The sequence below is a fragment of the Sorex fumeus genome, unplaced genomic scaffold, assembly GCF_029834395.1.
Source record: "Sorex fumeus unplaced genomic scaffold, SorFum_2.1 ptg000095l, whole genome shotgun sequence".
Taxonomy (NCBI): Eukaryota; Metazoa; Chordata; class Mammalia; order Eulipotyphla; family Soricidae; genus Sorex; species Sorex fumeus.
Window position 1 is genome coordinate 5,452,806 of NW_026606152.1, and position 25,891 is coordinate 5,478,696.

The 25,891-nt window shown below is 45.6% G+C and overlaps 1 pseudogene; it reads right to left on the reverse strand.

Annotated features, from left to right (window-relative positions):
* The window catches only part of LOC130040705 (cytokine-dependent hematopoietic cell linker-like), a 104,084-nt pseudogene that overhangs the window by 28,178 nt on the left and 50,015 nt on the right, over positions 1-25,891 (reverse strand).

Genomic DNA, 25,891 nt, shown 5'->3' on the forward strand with positions numbered 1-25,891 from the left:
CTTATTTTTTGAGCGGGGGGCTTATCTCACTCTGTGCAGGGTTTTCTCTGGTCCTCATTGGGGATGACTCCTGAAGGTGCTTGGGGGACCAGATACAGTGCAGGGATCAAATCTGGGTCTAGTCGGCTGCGCTGATGGCATTTTACCCACTGTGCTATCTCTCACACCCTTCTATACCATTATAAAAGCAATTTTGATTCCTACCTCTAAAGGGATATTTCCAAGTCCCCTCACTATGAAAAACACCTTCCTTGAACTTTTTTCTTTTCTTTTTTTTGGGCTACACCTGGTGATGCTCAGGGGCTACCCTGCACTCAGAAATCACTCCTAATGATACTCGGGGGACCATATGGGATACCGGGGTTTGAACCCGAGTTGGTTGCAGGTGCAAATGCCCTCCCCGCTGCACTATCGCTCTGGCCCCAGAGTTGAACTTTGATGTCAAGTGAGGTTCACATTCACCAGCATCTTTAGCATGACAGGTTATGAAAATATTATAAATTTATAATCCCAAGTGGCTCTGAACTAAAGAAGGAAAGCTGCAGGTCCCCCACAGAGATAGACTTAATGAGTTTGTGCAGTCTGGGCCACTGATAAGGGCAAACATTTCAGCTAGGTTTTTGTGACCCTTTTGTTCTTCGGTCATGACTGTGTTAGCAGTTTTTTCATTAGAAGACATTTTCGGTATGTTTGCATGCTTTAGAGAGACAGGTACGCCCAGCTGGATGCCTCCAGGGCGCTCCCCAGCAGTGCTCAGGATGCAGGAGGGGATTCAGAGTCTTGTATGTGCTAGGCATGTGCTTTACCACTTGTACTCTCTCCCCGCCCTAGAAGAGTCTTCTATGTTAGCTCTATTTTTATTCCATGCTAATGTTTCTGCGATGGCGTGGCCCTTCAAAACCAGGATTGATTTTCCAAATTTCCATTATAGAATGTTTCTCTTTTCTACGATGCTGACGAAGTAATTCCTTCTGAAATAAATGAAGAAATGATGGAGGTGTGAGGTTTACTGAACTGAAAGTGTAACAGAGACCAGTTTACCAAGACAAGAAGTGTCTCCTGAGAGGGAGGGGCTGGGTGAGGTAGCACTGTTCCTGGCGAACCCCAGTTTTATCCTTCCAATCAATGAGTATGATGGGAGAATGTTGTAGTGTTCAATGATGTTTTGCTGTCTTTCAGAAGTTTAATTCAGTGGAGGACAAGTTAACAGGGTTGTCAATAACTTCTGTCTCAGTAAAAACAGCCCAAGATGCTTTGTTTTACTTAGGAAGGGTATAAATCCATGGAAACACATTTGTGGGGGAGAGGGGAGCTACATCGTATATATATTTCTCCTGTGGTTTGGCCCTTCAAAACTAGGATTTATTTCCCAATAGAAGTGACTTTAACCAAAAAAGGACAGGGTGAGCAACTTGGGAAGGAGAAGAAATAGGAAAAAGATAACCTGGGAGGATGTTGGTGCTTGGGGAGATGAAGGGGAAACCCTACTACTGCTCTCTCATCCCCCCAAAATGGGGCGGGTGGTCTATAACTAGGTCAGTTCTATTCTGTGACAATTCTGGAAAAAAATGTTGAGAAATTCAATGAGTTAGTCATAGGGTACAACCTTGAGAAAGCATATCTGTTTCACCTTGAACCCAATGGTGACAAAGCAAAATGTAGCAGGGTCAAGCCGTGACATCTACTTGGCAGAGTAGTGAAAAATGACAGTAGGGAACTAACTTGATGGCCTGCAAAGCCCTCTCATCCTAAGGGGGTCCTACCGCAATCGGATAAAAGGGGTGCCCAGAGGTGCTGGTAGTTGTGAGTAACTGTCGACTTCTTTTCCTCGGCTTCTTGTGAAGTGCCGAGATGGTGGCAGTCCGTGATTACAGGGCTTCGTTCCCCACTGCACACAGGGCCTTGTTATGGAAAACCGGGCCATTTCAAGGCTCGGGAGGCCAGGAAGAGCTGTGTTGCGGCTGTAGACTTGAAATCAGCTGTCCATGCTGGGTGTTCTCCATGGGTATAGAGGAATGGGGGCAGAGGAAGCAGGAAGCAGGCCTGAGAACACCTGGGTGTAGACAGCGGTTCTGAGGAGGCGAGTTTGGGAGCCTTCTGGAGAGGAAGGCCTGGAGGGGAGCACCAGGAGGGCCCAACACAACCACCTGCTCTACTGAAGACCAGATGGGCTCTATGCTGGGTCAATGACCTTTGCGACCAGCCCAGGAGACTGCTGCCAGCTCAACTCTGAGCAGTACTAGGAGGACTCATTTCCAGTTCCAAGCTACAAGCTAGAGGGCCAGGGCCAGGAATGGAAGCTGTTTCTCTGGACACCATTTTCTCTTGCTGGACAAGTGAATGTGTAGGTGGTGGCTGTGATCTTCTGACAGACCAGGGTCTGAAGGGAGATGCTTGCCATTTGGCCCAATCCTGTTTCATCACTGGAAACCAGAATCACATGATCTCTTCACCCTGCCGGCGCCAGTCCTGACATGCACCCTACACTGCTGGAGTTCAGCATTTGGGCGAGGCCCTGCAATTTCTCAGAGAGGGAGGAGGGAGGCCACGCACGCCGCTTCTTAAACATTCTGCCCACTGGTGAAGACACAGCCAGCAGACAGGGAATCTGCCAATTCCATTTGGCTTAAAGCTTCTCTAAAGAGCGTTTCAGGGCCATTAACCCAGGCACACAGTGGAATAAAACGTTTCTGATTTCCTTCTCATCAGAGGAGTTTGTCTTCCTGCTCAGAGAGTGCCCTGATGGGAGGGTCCACTGCTAGTCCTGCGTGCTTCTGCGTTCTGGGCCAGAGCTCAGGAGATGACCTACCCCAGTCCCTGACAGGTGGGCTCAAAGTTCCCAGTTAGTTGATCTGCTCCGTGTCCTGAGTCCAGGACTTGCAGGGGCCAAGGGCCAGAATTCCAGTCATGTCTCTCTCACCACTTGCTGTGTGGCCTCGGGGGAGTTACTTGCCCTTTCTGTCTTTGATTCTCTCAGCACCTTGCAAGACCTAACCCCAAGGGTTGCAAATGCTCTTGAAGTCAATCCTTATCACTGCCTACTCACCTCCAGGACGAGGAGAACAGACAAGGATGCGTTTAGGACATGCCCATAAATATTTAAATTTTCATAGTGCATTGTGGTTCTCTTTCTCTCCATTGCTGACTAAAGGTGATATATGAGAAGTCTTTCTAGGGGACTTTCTAGGGGACTTTCTAGGGGACTGGAGTGCCAGCAGGGCGGGCATTTGCCTTGTATGTGGCTGACCTTGGTTCAATTCTTGGTATCCCATATGATCCTCGGAGCACTGTCAGGAGTGATCCTTGAACATCGCCAGGTGTGACCCAAAAACTTAAAAAGTAAAAGAAACCTCAGTTCTCAGGGGGCTGGAGAAATAGTACAGTGGGTACTGTCCATAATACATGTGCCTTGCACGTGACTGACCCGAGTTCATTCCCCAGCATCCCATCTGGTTCCCTGAGCACCTCTAGGAGTGATCCCTGAGTGCAGAGCCAGGAGTAAGCCCTGAGCACCGCCAGGTGGGACCTCCCCTCAAAAAAATAAATAAATAAAAATAAGGGAAAATAAAAAAAGAAGCAAAGCAAAGGCCTTTTTGTGCAGACCTGCTCCCCCTCACTGGGCATGCTCCTATCTGCTCAGCCCCTTCACGGGGAAGAGCGGACTCCCTGTCGCTGTCCTGTTTTCTTAAGGACAGGCCCAGAGGAATAAGCTCAACATTGCCTGTGAGACTAAATCTACAGGATGGCGGCATTCTAAATGAAACTAATCTTCACAGGATGGGGCTGCAGCCCTTAGAGACCGAGAACAGGCTCCAATTCAGCTCTTTTGGGGGGCCTGGAAAGGAATCCGGAGGCTGCACCCAGAAGTACTCAAGGGCTATTTCTGTTTCTGGGCTGAGTAGTGACCCCGGGGGTACTCTGAGGACCACATGTGGTGCCAGAATCAAGACTGCTGGGAGGCAAGGCACGCTAAGGTGCTTTCCAGAGTTTTCTGTCCACAGAGCATATGTTCTCTGTAGATGCATGCTTGACATTCTTTGTGACTGAGCCGGGGTTCTTGAAAAACTGCCAGAAAGTGTTATATCCTCCTGTCTCTGCTAAACCCAGACCCTGTCTCCCTCTTTGGAAGCTGTTTCCCAGCCTGTGCTGTGAGGACCCTTTCCAAATTAAGGTGTTCTGTTGCCAGTCACCTCATTTCCATTCTGTTGTTACTGTGCTTTTTTGAGAACAGTTACAACACCCACAGAGAACTAGATGTGAATTCAGTCCCGAGTTCCGAGCCACAAAACAAGGACTGGTCCAAAGCTTCCTTTGGCATCACCGCCAACGCTGCCAGGCTTATTCTAGCAGGCTACGTGCACTATCTCCCCCTCAGGGACTGTTGGGGGGGGGGTTCCTCTGCAGGGCTTCCTCTCTTTTTTTCTGGGGTGTCCTTGGGACTCCTCCTGTAACCCTCATTTAAGATGCTCTTTGACGGCGTCGTTTAAGTTGGAAACTCTAGGACCAGAGTGATAGTACAGCGGGTATGGTGTTTGCCTTGTACGTGGTCGACCTGCGTTCAATCCCTGACATCCTATATGGTCTCCCTGATGCCGGTGGGCCCCACAGGTGACTTATGTGAAGCGGGGAGGAGAAAGACAGTCACTTTCTCCCCACCCTCCTCTGCCACTCGGGACCCAGGGTTGCTGGGTTCTTGTCTCGCCTCGCAGAAAGGAATTTCAGGAGTAGACAAGCAGTGAAGTAAATAGATTTTATTTGGAGGATTTTTAGGTATGGAGGGAGGGAGAGAGAGTGAGAGAGTAAAGTTAGACACGAAAGCATGAAAGTACACATCTCAAGAGGGGAGATGCGGGCGACACATGTGCTCGGGCACCACATGTGCTCGGCCACGTGGGCGCAAGCAGCACATGGGCTCGGGCAGCAAATGCGCGCGCTTCCTTTGTTCAAGGTGGCCTTTATAGGGTTCCTCCAACCTGCCCCCACGTGGGGCTTCCTCCCAGGTAAATGTCCCGTTGCTAAGGAGGTTGCCAGGGAGGATGGGAGTGGTGATGGTCTTCTTTGAAATTCCTTTCCTGGCCTTTTGTTCCTAGAGGAGCTTCTTTGGGTCTGTTGCTGGAGCCAGGTGAGGGTCTTATCAAGCCTTAGTTCCTGTTTTGCTATTTTCTGCAGGGCTGGCTCTTATCATTGCCTCGGGAGGGGGCCCTCCCTGTCTACCTGCCTACATCATCCCGAGCACCGCCAAGAGTAATTCCTGAGTGCAGAGCCAGTAGTAACTTCTAAGCATCACCAGGTGTGACCCAAAAAGCAAAAAAAAAAAAAAAAAAAGGATGGAAACTCACACACATTAGTATCTATCTGCCTCTGTGTCTGGCACTTTTACATAAACTCATCTTCCACTCGAGATAACACCCAAGATCTGGGTGGCTACACCCGGGTTCCATTCTAAACCTGGCAAAATGGTCCAAAAAGCTACACAGAATCAGAATGATCCTGGAGAACCTCAATTTCTATTAGCTGCTCTCTGTGGGGGGGGGGGGGGGGGGGGGGAAGGATACTTAGATGCCCGCTGTTGCTGTTTCAAGTTCCCAACAATTTAGGCAGTCTGTGTTCTATCAGATTCTTTTCTCTTTGAACAATATTGCTCAGCATGACAAAGGACTCCCACTGAGAAAGGCATGAAGGAAATGAGAACAATCCAGATGTCTGGCTTCACTGCTCCAGGAGAGGTAGGTAGAGACACCTGAAACTACCCTTTTCTCCATGCTCTCAACTCCTTGGAGCATCAACTTGCCTTAGGCACAGGGTAGGCTGTTTGCAGGGGGAGTCAGTGATTGCGTTTGGTCATGGAGCTCTCTAGAAGACCCTTAGAAGTCAGTAATTGTGCAGCCTGCCTTGCTTGAATTCCAGTTTTGCCAACTGTATTAGCTGGGAGTGCTGCCTGTTCACGGAGCCTTTTTGCGTTTTGGTCCGTTTCCCCCTCGGTTAAATGAATACACTGGCAGTTCCTCTTTGTGGGAGACTGTGAGAATTAAGTCAATAAAGGCGGCTGGCAACTGCTGAATGCCCTGAATAGTGTCTGCACCTGGCCCAAGTGCGGGATCATTCTCAAAAACCTCGGAAGGAAAATGCCCTTGGATGCACAGGAGAATGCTCTGGAATAACACAAAGGGGACCTTTTGGTGGCAAGAGCAATAGTAGAGTGGGCATGGTACTAACCTTTAACACAGCCGACTCAGGAGTCAGCTCTGAGCACCTCAGAGTGAGGCCCTATCCCATGTCATCTAGGTAAAGGTAAAGGTAAAGGTAAAGGCCCTCCCGTTGATCGTCGATTTGCTCGAGCGGGTCCAGTAACGTCTCCATTGGAGACTTTGTTGTTACTGTGTTTGGCATATCGAATACTCTCGGTAGCTTGCCGGGCTCTCCGAGAGGGGCGGAGGAATCGAACTCGGATCGGCCATGTTGGCCACTTGTAAGGCGAACGCCCTACCCACTGTGCTATCGCTCCAGCCATCTCATCTAGAGATTTATTATTATTGCTATTATTCATATCTAATGCCATTTCATATTTTAAGTTCTCTTAAGATATTTATTAAAGTACTCTCTGCCAAGATAGTGTATTAGTTTATTTTGGGGGGCAGGGGGTGTGGGGCTATACTCAGTGGTGCTCAGGGGTAACTAACTCCTAGCTCTGTGCTCAGAAGTGACACCTGGCAATGCTCAGGGAACCATATATGGTGCCGGGGGTCAAAATGGGGTTGGTCACATAGCAGGCAGGTGCCTTGGCCCCTGCATTAGCACACCAGGCTCTTGATTTCAGAAGAGCTTCTTGAAAGTCCCATCCAGTCTCCCTGTCTCTCTCCTGTTTCCCTGCAGCAGCCTTATGACAAGGAATCACCCTCTTTAGCAAGCAGGGCCACCAGCCTCTTTGTCCCCGGAGGGAACCTCCAGATGTTAGACTGCTCAGCTCCAAGGCCAAAGCTCCAAGTCCAGCCCACTGGCCAGGGGTTGAAACCAGGTCACGTGCACTTGAAGAAGAGGCACCTTGGCAACTGAACAGAACCTGTGAGTCTTCTGAGAATAACCAAGGGCGCTTCTGTACAGCTACTGCAAAATCAGGAGGTGATGCCCTGCAGGTCAGCCTGTTAAAACCCTGCTTGTCCTTGCCAGTGCCTGCATCACTGGCCCTCACCAAGCCTTTCCAGAGTAGCATCTAGAACACCCACACTCCTTCCCCTCTCTTGCAAAGCAATTGGCTGTTCCTAAGCTTCCCCGTGGAGAGTTCTTCCCAGAATCCCACAGGAAATGTCCTCACTCAGCCTGGAAGCTGCCCTGGTGGGTGTGGTCTCTGCAGAGCAGCAACCTGAGACCTTCCTTGGGTTTGCTCAGTTGGGCTGACAAGCGTGGATGGCACTGCTGCCCCGTTCTGCCCTTGTCCAGTGGCCGCAGCCTCAGAGCCTTCTCCATCAATGGTATGCAACAGAGAACGCTTCTAACCCCTGAAGGAATTCCAAACCATCCTGATGCTTCCTTTTCTCCTGTGCCCTCGGGGACTGGCTTGTCCACACCCCTCTCTTCCTCTCACAGCCATCTTGAAGCTTTTGGGAGTCCTGGGTGGGTAGATGTTCTAGCTGAGTGCGAGTGGGTTCTCAGCAGCAGGAGGGGGCCAGGAAACAGCACGTCCAGGAGCGGACAGGCCGCAGGGCACAGAGGTTCCATCTGGGAGTCACCCTCAGAGATGCCTCCATCCAGGCCCGCAGGCAATGTCCATGGTCATGGTCAGTGACTTTGGATGTATCCTCCTGGCCGTCACAGGGACACTTGAGGTTCCATCTGCATCTTATTCCGAGAGTTTATTATTGTTGTTCTTATTTTTGGTTTACTCCCGACTCTGCTCAGGGATCACTCCAGGCAGTGCTCAGGGAACCCTGTGTGGTGTCGGGGATTGAACCTGGGTTGGCCACGTGGAAGACAGGTGCCTTAAGCCTTGTCCTTTCTCTTCAAGCCAAAGCTCTATTATGTTGAAATGAGAAATTCTCTGAGCTGGGAGAAGAAAAGGATGAAGGGAGACGGAGATGGAAGGTCCACTCACCAGAGGGCTGGGGAGGGGAGCTCACCGAGGGGCCTCATCCTTAGAATCACTTGTAAAGAGCAATGAGAACTGTATACTGTCCCCTCATGGCTGTCTGAGGCCAAGGGTCCTTATAGTGAATGGGATGACTTCACACAGGGAAAGCTTGGCTTCTTGCCTAACTCTGACTCAATGCTTTGGTAATGTGAAGGCAGAATTTGGTCTCTTCCTTCTGACTCTGATTCACTCATGCTCTGGTTCGTCCATTCGTTCGCTCCTTCCTTCTTTCCTTCCTTCCTTCCTTCCTTCCTTCCTTCCTTCCTCCTTCTCTCTTCCCCCTCCCTCCCTCCCTCTTTCCCTCTCTTCTTGCCTCTTACTAATGCAACATTCTAGCCATTTAATTTTCTTGGTCTCAGTTTCCCTACATTAAAATGACAGCCATTACACCAGAAAGTTGGAGATTAAAACCGGATCATTGGAGATGGGATCATATGGAGAACATACAGCATTGACATGTTGGTGAAGATTGGTAGAATGTTCTTGAGACTCATTCTTCCTCTCTCTAACCAGCAGATCTGTGCCGAGGATAAACTTGCTTATTGTAGCACCTAATGACCGAGCTCTTGTCTGCATTGGAGTCACACACTTCCCAAGTCCTTCCTAACCGATATGTCAGAAGTGCCTGCAATGGGGATTCAGCATGGGGCTTGGGAGACCCCTGGGAGACAGAACTTTAGTCTTGGAGCAATTTTCTAGTCAAGCAGCACAAGGGTCTGGGGCTCCGGCTTGGCTGCCCAGCTGCTTGTGGAAGGAGCTGGAAGCATTGGGTCACCTTCTCCATCTGCAGGCCGATGCCCCTTCTCACTCATGCATGGGGGCATGGAGATGCCTTGGCACCACCTTACAAACCCTCTGCCTGGAAAAGGGATGCTGTGAAGCAACACTCACCTCCTCTCCCAGGAGTCCTGTCCCCAGCGCAAACTGCTGGCTCAGCTCCAGGAAGCGGATCTTGACGTTGTAGACTTTGTTCCCATGAAACACCGCCAGCACGTATAGTTCTGCCCGGGACTTCGCAGAAACAGTCTCGAACCAAGAAAGTGCCATCCTGAAGCCAAAGGAAGATGGATGAGCTTCCAGACGCACCCATTAGGCAGTGGGAGTGCAGGGAAAGATGGAAGGGTCTGAGAGGCAGAAAGAAATGTAGACCGTCTCCAGCTCTAGAAGATGAGGGCTGGAGGGCGCAGGCTGCCACGAGCAGGTGAGCGGTGCAGGGTAGTCTGGGTGAGACTGGGCACAGTGTGGGCCAGCACTCGGAGGCACTGGCTGGCAAACTGTGCAGGTCCAACCCAGTGGGAGAAGGCTGAGGAATAAACCTCCCTGGCTACATGCAATTATTGGGCAGAGTTCTGGAGTTTTACACTGTCATGTTGGATGCAAATACTGAGACAAATGGTTGTGTAGATCTCGTCGCAAAGGGGTATGGGTGGGTGTGTTGTATGCAGAAACTTTGTGTATCAATAATCCAAACTAAAGCAATATTAGTCTTATTACCTAAACAATAACAGTAGTAATAAAAGTAAAAAAAGTCTCTAGAAACATATTTAAAAGGGATAGTCTACTTTATTTTTTAACTATTATACATAGTAATATATTTTTTAATGATTGTTAGAATATTATCTATAATTATAAAATGATTTATCTACCTATATTTAATATGTTCAGAGAAAATATTTCATAGATGCTTGAATATTAATACATATAAATCTAACATTGAGTTCTAGAGCAGAGTAGCATTTACACTTGTGGATATATAGTAATGGTTTTAATATTGTCATGTTATAAATAAATTTGTAAATTACTCTGTAAGACTATGATTCTATTATTATACTATATAAAACAGAAACTGTAATTCTATTATCATCCTATATAAAACATGAACAGAAGGACGCTGGCACTGAGAATCGCCCTCCTCATACCCAGTATGTTACACTTCCTTCCCTTGCTCTTTCCCCAGGATTAGAGAGGGCATCTGGTTCCCGTTTCCTGCATGTGAGATTAGGATAGAAGCCTGTAAAGCCTCCCTCAATGCGACTCAGCTGGCTGATGGCTTCTCTGAGTGGCAGATCCAAATTCTCACACCCTCCAGGAGCCTTTGAGCACAGTGAGAAAGACTAAGAGACTGAGTTGTTGGAAGTTGTTCCGCTGCATGGTACAGCTAGGATCAAAGACTTAGGACTCAAGGACAGAAGGTGGCCCATGATCTTGAAGGGAAACACACTGGCACAAAACTGACCAAGACCCACGAGACAGGAAAAAAATAGGAATTTATTCCATTTTCTTCCTGGGGTTTTGGGAAGAGCCAGAAGTGGACTCAGGGATAAGGGGAGAGGGCTGCCAGAAGGACATTAGGTGACACACAGTGACTCCCAGGACAGCTGGCACTGGCCTCCTGGGTCAGTTTTTCAAGGAACAGGGCACTGGCTGGGAAGTTGACTTAGGGAGATGCTGTGTGTGTGTGTGTGTGTGTGTGTGTGTGTGTGTGTGTGTGTGTGTGTCAGAAGGGGGATGGTGCTCAGGAACCTGAAAGAATAGCAGGTTGCGTGGAGTCTGTGTGAGGTTATCACCCCTGCACCATTCTTCCACCTAGCATAGGTCGGTGTGGTGGGGTACCCTGGAGATACCCACTCAGTGACCGCGGTCCTCACTCCACCTCCCCTTTCTCACCTCCAACACTCGCTTGAGAGACTTTCCTGGCAACTGTTAACTTCTGCCGCTGCTACGGCTCTGGGGGTCCAATTCTGGCACTAGACTCTGGGCTAAAGGCCAGGTATAGGTACAGCTGTGATCCTTCAAGAGATTCTAGGAGAATCTCTCCTGTGTTTCCTTCTAGCTCCTGGTGTTCTTTCCTCCCTCTTCTCTTGACCCGCTTGATGGTCTTGAACACACCCGGTTTATCCAGGAGAATCTCCTCAGGTTCCTTATCCCAAGTGTGTGCTCACACATTCATGAAATTAGGATGTCTTTTGAGGGGGACATCATTCTCTTTACTGTTGCATTATACATATGTTTATCTTATTTAATTTTATAACACAACTTTGAGAGCTAAGCTTTATTGAGATGTTCGAGGTTCCTATCTACTCACTAATTCATCAACTAATTACAAACAATTCAGGGAGTTACACCCAGGGGTACTCAGGACCTATCCCTGGCTCTGCACTTAGCAATCACTCCTGGTGGTGCTCGGGGTACCATCCAGGTTGTTGGGAATCAAACCCAGTGAGCCACGCGCAGGGCAAATGCCCATGCCACTGGGCTATAGCTCTAGCCCTCATTATTTAGTATCCCTTCACTCAACAAGGACCGTTATATTGTTCTCATTAGTTGAGGACAAGATTTGATGCCACCTCAGTGTTGAGAACCTGTCTCTGGGTTATAAGCCACCTTGTCTAGTTCTCTGACCACGGTGAGGTCATTTGTCATCCCCAGTGACTCCATCTTGGGGATGACAGTGGCAGGAGTCATTGGGCTCAATCACATAGGAGGTTTGAACTCCCTGCCCTTGCTTTGAAGGTCTGTCTGTAGATTTTGGTTGATGAGATGGGATGGGAGTGAAGTATGTCACTATTCTTATGAGGGGTAGGGTAGCTCCCAAGCAGTGTTCAGGGGATAGAAGGGCTTTCCCTGGTGACACTTAGCCAACTGGGCTAGATGGTTCAATGTTCAGGGCTGAGCACAGTGGACATTTGGGGCTCTGTGGTGCTGGGGACCATCAGGATCATGTCTGGTGGTATTGAGGGGCTGGTAGTCCTGGGAGTCAAACTGGGGTGCTGGCACATGCAATGCATGGCCCCAGCCTCAACTGCTCTGAGAGGATGCATTGCTGATCAGTATGTGCTCAGAATGAGCACATGTGAGGCCGGGCCACCAGCTGTCTGCATGTGAAATTGAGTAAACAGACAAGAAGAAACTGGCTGACACGCTATGCAGCCGAGTTCCTGTTAAATTTTGTTCCCACAGTCTTGCAGCTCCTTCCCTAACAGCAGTAGCCTGTCCCCAAAGGCTGAGACCCACTGGCCTTTGGGTCAGTGTCCCAAAGGTGAGAGAGGAAAGCAGAGGACACTTTCCCTGCTGACCTGCATTTAGATCCCAGCATACACCCATGATTTAAAAATAGCTCCCGAGGCCAGATACCACTGTCTTCAAATGTTAACTGACCTGAATATGTTTAGGAACTTGAGAAAATTACCCTCTGCAATTCCCCTTAGATTTACAACTGTCAGGGTACTGTGAAATAGAAGATGATGCAGGAACCATGACCTCAAAGCATAGAACCTGCTCTGTCCACTGGCCAGTGGGCAGAAGACAGTAAGATGGTCATACCTTGTTCTCTTTCATCAGTGCCTCTTCGACTGCCTGGCGACCGTGCTCCCCAATGTACCACTTGCTGTGCAGGGCATCCTGAAATCCAGGCGAAAGGATGGATATTTTAGGGAAAAAGGGAAATAGCCTGAGTTAATGCGTTGGTTGCAATTTACTGAAAATCCATAGCCGTGGAATAGAAGTAGATGTTCTATGTAAAGATATCACCTCTGGGTCTAGAGAAACCCCCAGTTTCTTGGGGAAATATGGACCCAGATAAAAGAACTGCAGGCTAAGTGAATGATGCTTGGAGGGCTCTCTTGGGATGGGAGACGTATGCTGAAAGTAGACTGTAGACCAAACATAATGGTCACTTACTACCTGTATTGCAAACCATAACACCCAAAAGGAGAGAGAGAATAAAAGGGAATGTGCCTGCCACAGAGGCGGGGGCGGGGATGGGATGTAGGTCGTGGGAGGGATCCTGGGAACATTTGTGGTGGAGAATGGGCACTGGTGGAAGGATGGGTACTTTATCATTGTATGACTGAGATGTAATCACGAAAGTTTATAAGACTGTAACTATATCTCACAGTGATTCATTAAAAATATTTTAAAAAGAATTGCAGGGTAGGATTAATAAAATGGTCACGATTGCCTGCAATGGAAAGGGTAAGTTTTGCTCTCTAGCACTGGGAAAGGCCCTGCAGACCAGCACTAGGGACCTCCATCTGCCTGGGCTCCCGGGAGCAGCACCCAGGTGCGGACTGAGGTTGGAGCCCCAGGCTGGTGAGGACTGTCCCAGCCACGAGAATAGCAGGAGGGAAGAGGCACACGGGAAGCGTCCTCCTCGTTTATACCTGATGTCACATGCAGTGGCACAGGAAGCTGAGTCCTCATCTCTGTCTCCCTGCGCCATTGCTGTCTTTTTTGTCAATGATTTTCTTTGATACCCAAATACACCGTAACAGAGAGAAGGAAGGGCAGGGAAGGACAGGGACCAAGCGCTTTCCTGGCTCCCAAGAGTCATCCAGCGTCTGCTGGAGCTCTTCGTCTTTCTTCCTGAGCATCCTGGTCCTCCTTCAATGCCCCTTCAATGCCAAGTCAGGCAGGCTTGCCAGGGCAGTGAGAAAACGCCACATGGGTGGTGAGATTAAGGCACTGGACATCACATCTTTGGTCAATCTGTGGCTTTGGTTTGCCCTGCAAAAACCCTGACCCTCCTATCATGGGCTCACCAAATGAAGATGAGCACTGCTGAGAGAGCTGGACTGAATACCGCGGTCTCAGGGCCTCTCAGGCTGAGGACATGGCCCAGGTCAACGTGATTTGCCTGCTGTTCTTGGGACACACATTTCAGGGCTTGCCAGGAGCACCCTGCAGCCTGGAATCCCTCCTTTCTTCACCCACTGGGTCCTCCGTCTACCCGAGAGAAACGTATGGCAAAAGATTAAACAGCCAAGTTAAAAAAAAAACAAACAAGTAGGGCCAGACAGATAGTATAGTGGTAAGGCGCTTGCCAGACACACAAAATTGACTTAGATTCAGTCCTTGGCACCACATATGGTCTCCCAGACCCTGCCAGGAGTGATTCCTAAGCACAGAGTCAGGAGAAAGCCCTGAGCACCTTTGGTTATTGGCCCCCTCAAAAAAATCTCATTTGGGGTGGAGAGAGGACAGTGGGCAAGATGCTTGCCTGGCACGTAGCAGGAACCTCCTGTAATCTGAGCACCAAGCAGAGTGGCCCAGAAGTGCTGAGCCAGGAGTAAGACCTGCGCACTGCCAGGTGTGACCACAAACAAACCACCCCCTCCAAATTTTAAAACAGAAAACCTTAAGTCCCAACCACAGGAGGAGAAAATATTCAAGCTCATCATTAAGATTTTCTCCTTGCTCCGGAGAATGATGTTGCTGCGGAGAGAGCTTTACCTTCCCATCAGCCCGGTGGGGATCATGCTTTCTCCAGCTCAGTGGGCCTTCTGGGGGGCGCTGGCAGCCTGGAGGTTGGCATCTCGGAGGAGGCAGCGGCTGCTTGGGCTCTCTGGGAGCTGGGTAAGCACATTCCGTTAGACCAGCTGTCATGAGGGCCTCAGATGGCCTCCCTCCTGCTGGAGCGGGGGCTCCACTGCCTCCCTGTCACAGTTGCCACCTTTGTCCCTTCCTTTCCCTGGGGCCTCTAGAGTTCTCTTTGGAAAACTTCACTCTGACTTTGCCTCCCTGCCCACTCAGAAGCCCTCTGTGATTGCCCTGCCATCTGGAAGAGCATCCACATCCCTCACTTCTGTCCAAGAAAGATGCGCCTTCTTTGACTGATACATTCCCCACAGCCCCCTCAGTCCTGGTTCTCGTGAATTCTTTTATGTTTATTGAAAGAGCAAAGATATTTCCCAGCTCAGGAAACACCATTTGAAAATCCCCCCACAAAATAACAACTTTTTGTTTTCATGGAACATCACTTTTTTTTGTAACCTGAAAGAGGGACAGACAGATCATCCTTACTCAGAGTCGGGTGTTGGTTAGATATTTTACTAGGAATGAGCCCAGAAGTCTGTTCATCACTTCATAGAAAAACAACTGGCAGTGCTTATTGCCAGATATAAAATAGACTTTTCATGTGAAATTTTGAAAAAAAATGTGTATCTGTCACTGTGAAGTAATAGTAACCCAACACTTAACCATTAAAAAAAATGATGCTTGTCATGTTACTTGTAAATGTGATTTCAAAAAAGGATGTAACAGAATATCAGCACTAAAAATAGCTCCTTGGGCTGTAAATGATGATTCTCCAAGTGCCTATTCATGACGGTACAAAATGATGGCCGAGGAGCAGATTCTTCAGAAGAGGAGAGAGAGAGCAGTGGAGTCTAAAGGCACGGAACACAAAAAGCTCATTGAATGTTTTCGCTTGGCACCTAAACTTTAAAATACAACAAAATGTTCCATTTTGATGTTGCGATTTTCCCTGTAAATGTCCCTGAAAATAACATTTCTAATGCAAGCCATTCCAGAAAACACGAATAAAAGATAAATTTCAGGAAACTAAGTCCTCAAAGGAGTCTAGGAGAAATCTCCAATAGAGGTAATTGTAAGTGTGTTGGCAATTTAAGCAAAGATTAACCTCATAACAATCATAAAGTTAGAGTGATACAATATGCAATAAAGCGCTGGGCAGTAATGCCATACAAAGTGGAAGAGAAGTGCCTCCCCATGTGGTAGAATGTTGTCATAATTCAGGTTTGAAAAGAGCACTGTGAAGAATCTAGATTAGCAGCTTCGGAACTTCAGAAAACGAGATGTTTCTGACACTGTTTTGAGATAAAATGCTAAGTAAAAGAAGCAAATAATTACAAGCTTATCACCATGACATTTCGTTTACTTTCACTCTTTCTGCTGCTTGTCTTAAAAAGCTGAGTTTCTCTCAGACTTATCAGAAGAACAAAATGTGTGCCTGAAACATTGAAAGTTTCAATAGTTGCAAGGTCAGTGGGCCTGAGATTGTTTGTTCCAGGAAATTTCATGTATCAAAATCAAAATTCATGTATCAAAATCTTCACTGGAATCTGTATTGCAAACTACAATCCCCAAAAGTAGAGAGAGCGGAGGGAGAGGGAGAGGGAGAGGGAAAGAGAGAGAGGAGAGAGAGAGGGAGGGGGAGAGAGAGAAAGAGAGAGAGAGACAGAGAGAGAGAGAAGCAAAGTGCCTGCCACTGAGGCAGGTGACAGCAGGGGGAGGGGGGAACTTGGGACACTGGTGCTGGGAAATGTACACGTGTAGGGGGGTGGGTGTTGGAACACTGTATACTGAAACCTAATCATAAGCAGCTTTGTAAGGGTCTATGTCATAGTGATTCAATAAAAAAAATTTTTAAAAACCCTTCACAGTAGACAAATGACTTAGTTTATCTTACATTATCAACGTTAATTTGACTCAGCTCTGTTGAATATAGGGAGTAGGGCATTTGCCTCAGGGTGTCTGATGGCTTCAGTCTCTGGCACCCTGCACGGTCCCCTGAGTCCACCAGCCCTATCACAGAGCCAAGAATAAGCCCCAAATACCAATGACTATAATGCTAAAACAGAAACAAACCAAAAAATGAAATAGGAGTAAAGGTAGAAAAATCTGTTCTTTAAAATAAATTAACTTAAAGGGGTCAAAGAGATAGTACTGCGGGTGTGGCGCTTGCCTTGCACGCTGCAGACCTGGGTTCAATTCCCTTCCCCTATAAGGTGTCCGGAGCACAGGCCGAATGATCCCTGAACACAGAGCCAGGAATAAGCCCTGAGTACAGCCAGGTGTGCCCCCCCAACCAAAAATAATTGAAAAAAAAAAGACTTAATTTTTAAACAGTGTAGATTTGAGAGCATCAGAATAAAAACATTCCAAGCTTATTGTTTGGGAAGATGATATGAATTGCAGATTTTAAAGGTTCAAGCATCCTTTTACGGAATTAAGCTCGAAGTCAGTAGAGGAAGAACAGATTTGGAACACGAAACATATAAAGAAAGAAAAAGGGGGCGGGTGAAAATAAAGAGATAGACCTAATACATGACAAAGAGAAAACCCAAACAAAAGTATCCATAAGCCGGGAAAACAGGTGACACAAAATATTAAGACGAGGGATCCCACATGTTAATAATGACATCAGCACAAAGGTGTGAAGACGGGATTTAAAAATCAAATGCAGATTGATTTCAATGATTTAAAAATCAATTTAAAATGTTATTTGTGTTTAAAATTATGTCAAAAATTTATTATGTGCTAAGTCTGTGCCCACAACGTCAAGCCAGAGAGAGCAGGGAGAGGATAGAGAACCATGAACCAGTCAAATCTGAACCAAGAGGAAGTGAAAAGACTGACTGTAATATAAAAATTGTCTTAAAAACTCTTTAAATAGGGACCAGAGTGATAGTACAGCAGGGAGGGCGTTTGCCTTGCACGTGGCCAACCTGGGTTCAATATCCGGCATCCCATATGGTTCCCTGAGAACTGCCAGGAGTGATTCCTGAGTTCAGAGCCAGGAGTAACCCCTGAGCATCTCTGGGTTTGACCCAAAAAGCCCCCCCCCAAAAAAGATTGAATATTAAAAAAAACCTCTTTAAATATTGTGACACACAATGGAGAAACTTATGGAAAAGGCTACAACTCTCTTCCAGCATGGACTAAAGCAGTAAGAACATTTGAGAAAGAAAGACCGATGATCAACATTTCCTATAACTTAGAGTGGCAGCATGTAAGACTCATTATGAATTTTTCATGATATTGATTTGTTATATTTCAACTTTTACTGCTTTTCTTGAATATTTAAAAAGTCTTCCTTGAAAAAAGAGCTTTTGGAAACAGTTATGTGCATTTGGAGTCTATTCAGAGAATGAGTTAAAATAAAATAAACAAACAAAATAATTCGCTACTTAACGTGCCCTGAAAGGACTGGTGGGTTTTTGTTTTGCATGAGTGAGTATGTAACCTTAGTACAAAATCCATTCCAAGTACTTTAACTGATTTTTGTGTAAGCTAATGACAACTAAACTCTGGTCCTTTTCATCATTTTTTTTTACATAGAACACTGCATTTAAGTCTTATAACCCCATGAAATTAGACCCTTCTTCTTGGAGAATGGAGAGACACGAATGAAATGATCAACAGAGAGTAGGTGGATGTGGCAGGACATTGGGGAGGTAGAGTATAGACCGCCAATACAATTTGTGGCAACTTAATAAACAAGCATGGGTTGTAAAATCATATTGATTACAATAAATCTTCATACCTCAACATTGGGCTGGAGCGATAGCACAGCAGTAGGGCGTTCGCCTTACAAGCGGCCAACATGGCCGACCCGAGATCGATTCCTCCGCCCCTCTCAGAGAGCCCGGCAAGCTACCGAGAGTATTCGATATGCCAAACACAGTAACAACAAAGTCTCCAATGGAGACGTTACTGGGCCCGCTTGAGCAAATCGACGATCAACGGGAGGGCCTTTACCTTTACCTCAACATTATTTTGTATATATAGCTCTTTGTGTATACTGATATATAATAATTACTAAATAAATACTACTTAATGTTGGCATTATGGGATAAATACAATTGTACAGTTTTATTTATAACTTAAAAGAAGAGCATTTTTTATGTCAGCAGGTATCCATATATATATATATGGTAGCACTGTAGCACTGTCCTCCCATTGTTCATCGATTTGCTCGAGTGGGCCCAGTAACGTCTCCATTGTGACACTTGTTACTGTGTTTGGCATATCAAATACATCACGGGGAGCTTGCCAGGCTTTGCCGTGCAGGCGAGATACTCTCGGTAGCTTGCTGGGCTCTCCGAGAGGGGCAGAGGAATCGAACTCTGGTTGGCCGCATGGGCCGCGTGCAAGGCAAGTGCCCTACCCTCTGTGCTATATATATAATTTTAAACATAATTGTATTGGAAAAGACATATATTTATGGAATCTTATAAACTGCAGATAAAAAAGCATTACTGAGAACAGATGACTGGTTAAAGAAACTTTGGTACATCTACACAATGGAGTACTATGTAGCTGTTAGAAAAGATGAAGTCATGAAATTTACATACAAGTGGTACTACATGGAAAATATCATGCTAAGCGAAATGAGTCAGAAAGAGAGGGATAGACATAAAAAGATTGCATTCATCTGGGGGACATAAAGTAACAAAATAGGAGATTAATACCCAAGAATAGCCAAGATCAGTACCAGGAGGATTACTCCATGGCTTAGAGGCCAGCTGGGCATTCTAGGGGAAAGGGCAGCTTAGACAGAAAAGGGAGCACCAAATAAAGGGTGTTTGGAGGATCCTCCCAGGATAGGAGATGCATGTTGACTATGGACCAAACATGATTGCCACTCAATGCCTCTTTTGCAGACCACAACACCCAAAAGGAGAGAGAGAACAAAAGGGAATGCCCTGCCACAGAGGCAGGGTGGGATGGGGGGGGATGGGGGTGAGATGAGAGGGATACTGGGATCCATGGTGATGGAGGGTGGGCACTGGTGGAGGGATGGGTATTTGATCATTGTATAATCGAAATCCAAGCACAAAGATTTGTAAGTCTACAACTGTACCTCATGGTGTTTCACTAATAAAAAAAAAAAAGAAAAAACTGAGGGGAATCCCCAAACAAACAAAGATTCATGCACTACCCCAAATTTGATAATTTACTATTTTGGAGTATAGTCAAACCTTTCTGGATCTTTCCCCAATATGTCAAAATAATAATTTTGGAACCACAAAGTCTCCTGACTAGCTGAAGCAATCGTGAGAAAAAAAAGATGGAAGGCATTGCAGATCTTAAACTATGCTATAAGGATATTGTAATCAAAATGGTAATGTTTTGGAATAAAAGCAGACAATCAATGGAACAGAAAAGAGTGCCCAGAGATTATTCCTTACAAGAACAGTTAATTTATGGCAAAGAAGCCACAGGCATGGAAGAAGGAAAGCCTCTTTAATAGACGACACTGGGTAAACTAGTTAACCATGTGCAAAAGAATGAAACTGGGAATAGTATCTGGCATCATGCACGAAAGTGAACTCAAAGCAGATTAAAGACTTAAATATTAGGCCCCGACTCATAAAATGTAGAAAACTGACCAGACACCCCCACGATATTGGTTTCAGTGGTATCTCTGGTGATTCTACTCCACTGGGAAGGAAAACATAAAATCATTACCAAATGGTCATGGTCCTCCCATTGTTCATCGCTTTGCTCGAGTGGGCCCAGTAACGTCTCCATCATGAGACTTGTTGTTACTATGTTTGGCATATTGAATCCGTCATGGGTAGCTTGCCAGGCTCTGCTGTGCGGGCGAGATACTCTCGGTAGCTTGCCATGCTCTCCGAGAGGGGCAGAGAAATCGAACTCGGGTCGGCCATGTTGGCCACTTGTAAGGCAAATGCCCTACCGCTGTGCTATCGCTCCAGCCCACCAAATGGCATCACAGCAAACTAAAACACTTCTGCACTGTGAAACCAAACTAACTCTAAACCAAAAAGACATCCTCCCGAATGGGAGAAAATATTCACAGTACACATATGGGAGAAAGGACTAATATCCAAGATACAGAAGGCACTCACAAAAAGCAAAGAACTCCATCAAAGAATGGGGAGAAGCACCCAATGACAGGTAGGTAGATAAAGGAGGAAGTATTCATGATACGAGGGTGGTGGACATGGTACGGTAGTGTTGTACCCCTAAAACATATCGACTCATGTAAACTAATGCTATCACAAAAAGTTTTTTTTCTTTTTTCTTTTTGGGCTGGAGCAATAACACAGCGGGTACGGTGTTTGCCTTGCATGCAACGGACCCGGGTTCGATTCCTTTGTCCCTCTCGAAGAGCCCAGCAAGCTACTGAGAGTATCCCGCCTGCATGGCAGAGCCTGGCAAGCTCCCCGTGGTGTATTTGATATGCCAAAAACAGTAACAACAAATCACACAATGGAGATGTTACTGGTGCCTACTTGAACAAATTGGTGAACAACGGGAAGACAGTGCTACAGGACTTTTTGGCCACACCTCACAAAGCTCAGTGGTTACTCCTGGCTCTGCACTCAGAAATTCCTCCTGGCAGTGCTCTGGGGACCATATGGGATGTGGGAGATGGAATCTGGGTCGGCTATGTGCAAGGCCAGCCCCCATTGCTCTAGCCCCTCAATAAATAATTTTTTTAAAAAAGGAAAACAACATTGCTGCTCTGATATCCATTCTGCGAGGCTCCTCAAAGCTTGAATTCATTGATCAGAGAACTGAGGCAAATTTGCTTATCAGATAGCAACAAACTATCCCATCTCATAGAACATTCACAAAACGCTTCTCTCAAAAGATCGTGACAGCTACACTAGTAGAAAGACGTCAGGAATCTACAGAGAAGGCCTCGCCTCTCTCATTGGCACCACTCAAGGGGAAGCTGTAGGTTTGGGATGTTCACTGGACATGGTTTTCTGTGTTCCTAATTTCCAATACGCAGGCTTACCTGTTTATGTATGATTCTTACCTGCAGTGTTTCTGCCCCTGTTCGGCACCGTCTGGCTACACATCATAAATGAGGAACTGAAGGAGATGTTGGAATGAAAAGAATGTCAGGACTTCCCATGTGGAGTCTATTTCCATGGAAGGCAAGTCAATAACCATGCCTCGAGTTTCTTACGAAGCACTTGATATTTTACTGGCTGTGTTAGGAGAGACATCTGTTTCAAAAGCCAGCAGGAAGCTGTTTCCTTTTTCAAGATGGGCAAACATTAGAAATGGAGCGAATTGACTAGCTAATCTAAGTTATTTAATTGTTGTTTCAGTGAGAATAAATGAAGACTTTTGTGTGAGTCTTGAATTCAAACCTGCTTTGCCTCTGAAATCCCTCTAGAAATTTGTAGGTGGCTGGTTGAGACTCAGATTTGAGAAAAATTGTTTACTAATTATTTACTAACAAGAAAGAAAGGTGTAGAAGTTATTTCACCATCACCACCACCACCATCTCCCGCCACTGCCCCCCCACCCGCCGCTGTGAAATGTGAGTTACGTGGGAAATAGTGTGTGTGTGTGTGTGTGTGATTATAGAAAAAAATCATTAAGCAAGGAGATTATAGAAGATACAATAAAAAGACATTAAAATAGATAATCTGATTTCTAAACAACTTAATGGTGTCACAAGGCTATGAATGACCTTACCTGCATTTTACTTAATGCTTAGCTTTACTTAGCTTAGCTCTACTTTTCTGGTTTGTTTTATAATATGGTCAGCATCGTTGGCATAAGCCTCAATGGCCACACTTAAATCTACTATATGCAACACAATTGCTCTCGCCAGGGTTGTGCTATTGGCTAAATCCTCTGAGTTAACTAAATGAAATGCAGGCTTTATTAGAACTGGTTAATACAACTGTGTACATACATACATACATACATACATACATACATATATATAGAGAGAGAGAGAGTAAGTAAAGTAAAGGCCCTCCCGTTGATCATCGATTTGCTCGAGCGGGCCCAGTAACGTCTCCATTGGAGACTTTGTTGTTACTGTGTCTGGCATATTGAATACTCTCGGTAGCTTGCCGGGCTCTCCGAGAGGGGCGGAGGAATCGAACTCGGGTCGGCCATGTTGGCTGCGTGCAAGGCAGACGCCCTACCCGCTGTGCTATCAGAGAGAGAGAGAAGAGGGAAATATCTCAACATCTATCTCTATCTATCTATCTATCTATCTATCTATCTATCTATCTATCTATCATCTATCTATCTATCTGGGTTTAGTTACTTCCAAGGAAGCCTAAAGCCTTACAGCTTTTTTTGTGCTTAAACATGCAGGCAGCTTGTTCAGCTACCATTACCCTGAACTGTTCCTACTGCTCAGACTCAGACTGGCAGATGAAATGGTGACACTTTAAACCAGGATCCTGTACCAGGAGTCAATGTAATTTAATAAATGTCTGGGAAAAAGAAATTTATAAGCAGCAGAATTTCTGGATACTTTAATGTATCCTGGATACAAAATGTTGAGAGAACAATAATATCCTCTGAGGATACTCTAGGTTTCATGTGTAGGGTTAAAAAAAAATAAACCAGGTACTTGATTTTCTGGGGCACAATTGTGAATGGGATTCTTTTTTTTTCGTGTCACTTTCTTCTCTCTCACTATTTGCTTATAGGAAAGCCATGGACTTTTGTGTATTTATTTTATAGCCTGCAACTTTACTATACAAGTCTATTGTTTCTAGGAGTTTCTTGGTGGAGGTTATAGGGTTCTCTAAGTATAGTATCATATCATCTGCAAATAGGGAGAGCTTGACTTCTTCCTTTCCTACCTGGATGCCCTTGATACCTTTTTCTGGCCTAATTGCTATTGCAAGTACTTCCAGTACTATACTGGACAGCAGTGGAGAGAGTGGGCATTTTTATCTCATCCCTGATCTTAGAGGGAAGGCTCTCAGTTTTTCCCCATTGAGGATGATGTTTGCTGTAGGCTTGTGGTAGATGGCTTTAACTATATTGAGGAAAGTCCCCTCTATCCTCATTTTGGCGAGGGTTTTCATCATAAATGGGTGCTGGATCTCGTCAAATGCTTTCTCTGTATCTATTGATATGATCATATAATTATTATCTTTTCTTTTATTGATATGATGGATTATGTTGATTGATTTCCGAATGTTGAACCATCCTTGCATCCCCAGGATGAATCCCACTTGGTCATGATTTATGATCTTTTTGATGAGTTGTTGAATTCTATTTGCTAGTACTTTGTTGAGAATCTTCGTATCCATGTTCATCAGGGATAGAAAAGATGAAGTCATGAAATTTACATACAAGTGGTACTACATGGAAAGTATCATGTTAAGCGAAATGAGTCAGAAAGAGCGGGATAGACACAGAAAGATTGCATTCATCTGGGGAACATAAAGCAACAGTGGAGGATGGGTGCCAGTGGAGGGATGGGAACTTGATCATTGTATAACTGAAACCCAAGCGCAAAAATTTGTTAGTCTATAACTGTACCTCATGGTGTTTCAGTAATAAAAAAATAAATTAAAAAAATAAACCAAAATAAAAATGACTATATTTTCATATCAACAAACACTTACTTGGTGGGTGGCATATTTTTAGCAGAGGAATAAAGTGACTAAGACCTGACTTTGCCCTGAAGCAGCAGCTTAATTTATGGAAGATGTGACTACTGTGAGCACAGTGTGGGAGATCTCGATGCAAGAGATCCCAGGCAGGACAAAGGGATGAACAACGATATTCTTGCAAAAGCAGGTGCTGTTCTCTTAAATTCCACAAGAGGCATCCTGGGAGATGCCCAATAGATCCCCCCCCCCCCCCCCTTGCAGAATGCTTAGGAAATGGTTAAGGAGTGAAAGTGGATTCCAGGTGGAGAGAAGAGCAAGTGGAAAGACTCAGGGGCAAGAAAACATGGTTTTTTCTTCAGAAGACTATCCTGAACACCAGCGAGGGGATAGTGGTGATAAGTAACACTGATAGCAATTGCAATGGGTCAAGCCAGAGTTGATGGTATCACTAGTTTATGTTTTTGAGCTGGAGAAATAGATTCAAGACATATTTTAGAGAAAGAATTTGGGGAGTTGGATTGGGTGGGAATGATGAAGATGGTAAAAAAAAAACTTAACATTTACTGCAGAATAAAAATTTGTAAGAGGGTAGTGTTGCTTTATGAATGAAGGTAGAAATGGGTAGGTCAATTTTCAACATTATGAGCTTGAGATGTCTGTATCTAAGAAACATTTCACATGGCTTATTGGACATAGAAATTGGGTGCTGAGAAGGGAGTTGGAGCAGAAGACAGATTTAGAAATGATCAACTTAAGGTTGACATTCAGTACCATGAGGATGAATGAAATTGCCTAGGATTTTAGGAATATAAAAAGACCCCAGATGTGTCTGGAGAAAAACCAACATTTAGAGGTCAGTTAAGGAGAAAGTTCAAGAAAGGAACTAAGAAGAAGCAGTCAGTGAAAAAAGGAAGAAAAATCTGAATACTTTGTCCAGTGAGGTAAAGGGGAGGGGCAAATAAAAGGGCCACATCATACTGCTTGCAGATAATGCCCCCGAAAATCTCGTTATCTTCCACAACAATGTGATGATGTAGAAATTTTTCCGTGTAGAAAATTGCATCAAATATGAGTATTATGCTGTGGCAGGGGTAAGGATGTTGCTCCCAATGGCCCTTAAATAGAAAATAGCCACATTAGAAATTATGAAGTCCTAGTTTTGGTACTAACTTGCTAAAGAGTGGGGACAAAGATACTTGAAATGTGGTAAGGAAAAGGTAAGAGGGAGTGGAGGGAGATAATGCTCCCTCAATGCAGGGCACAGTTGGGGGCTGGAGTGATAGCACAGTGGGTAGGGTGTTTGTCTTGCACGTGGCCGACCCGGGTTCGATTCTCAACATCACATATGGTTTCCCGAGCACTGTCAGGAGTAATTCCTGAGTGCAAGAGCCAGGAGTAACCTCTGTGCTACACCAGGTGTGACCCAAAAAGCAAAAAAAAAAAAAAATGCAGGGCGCAGTGATGGCTGTGACAAGGGACACCTTTAGGCTCTTTCTTCTTCTTCTTCTTCTTCTTCTTCTTCTTCTTCTTCTTCTTCTTCTTCTTCTTCTTCTTCTTCTTCTTCTTCTTCTTCTTCTTCTCCTTCTCCTTCTCCTTCTCCTTCTCCTTCTCCTTCTCCTCCTCCCCCTCCTCTCATCCTCCTCCTCCTCCTCCTCCTCCTCTTCTTTTTCTACTTCTGTACTGCTATTTATTCAGCCACTGATTAGCTGATTGAATTGGGCATAAAATCCACCTTACTTTTTTCCCATTTTTTATAATTTTATTTATTGAATCACCGTGAGAGCAGTTACAAAGCTTTCGGGTTTAAGTCTCGGTCATACAATGAAACACCCATACCTTCACCAGTACCCATTACTCACTATCAAAGTCCCCAGTATACCCC